Source organism: Propithecus coquereli, unplaced genomic scaffold, assembly GCF_000956105.1.
Source record: "Propithecus coquereli isolate 6110/MARCELLA unplaced genomic scaffold, Pcoq_1.0 Scaffold164, whole genome shotgun sequence".
Taxonomy (NCBI): Eukaryota; Metazoa; Chordata; class Mammalia; order Primates; family Indriidae; genus Propithecus; species Propithecus coquereli.
In genome coordinates, this window is record NW_012140969.1 from 2,604,621 (window position 1) to 2,605,379 (window position 759).

Consider the following 759-nt stretch of genomic DNA (forward strand, 5'->3'; position numbering starts at 1 on the left):
CCAACAGGGCAGGGCTGGGCCGAGCCTAAGCGCTCAGGAGCCGGTGATTTTATTCGGTTGCTTCTCTTATTGGGGGACATGCAAGTGCCATTAAGAGGGCTGTGATGGCCTCAAGATGGGCCCACTGGGATGCCTCTCCACAGATGACAGGCTGCTGGGCAGAGACGCAGGGACAGGCACTTTGAGTCGAGGAACACTGTGTGTGAAGGCTCTGGGGCAGGTGCCTGTCCCCTGGCAGGTGGGGGAGAGAACCAGGGACAGGAGGGAGGGTTCCGGGTGTGTGGATGGGTCCTGGAGGCCGTGAGCAGTGATAGGATGAAATCACCATGTGCTTTCAAGGGACGGTGGCATGTGAGTCATGAGTCTGGATGAAGATGAAGGCAGAGCCAGGGCAGGGCTGTTGGGGTGGAGAGATGGCGGGGGGTGGGGGGGGGGAAGGGACGAGTCAACGGAGTGTGACGAGACAAGAGTCCAGGATGACTCCCGAGGCGGTGGAGGGGACACAGTTGGTGGGTAGGAAGAGAAGGTGACATCACTCTCTGGTGTCTACTACGTAGGGTGTTGGGGAAAATGATGGGGGGGCATGTGGCAGAGGGACATCTAGGGACAGAGTTCTTGGAGGCAGCTGGGTAGGAAAACAGCAGCAGCTACCCCTGAGCGCAACTCCCATGCCAGGTGCGTGCTCAGGGCTCTGCGTTTGCCACCCCTGATCCTCCCAAGGTGCCTCCGCGCACACATAGCCCACTGCTGTTCTAGCAT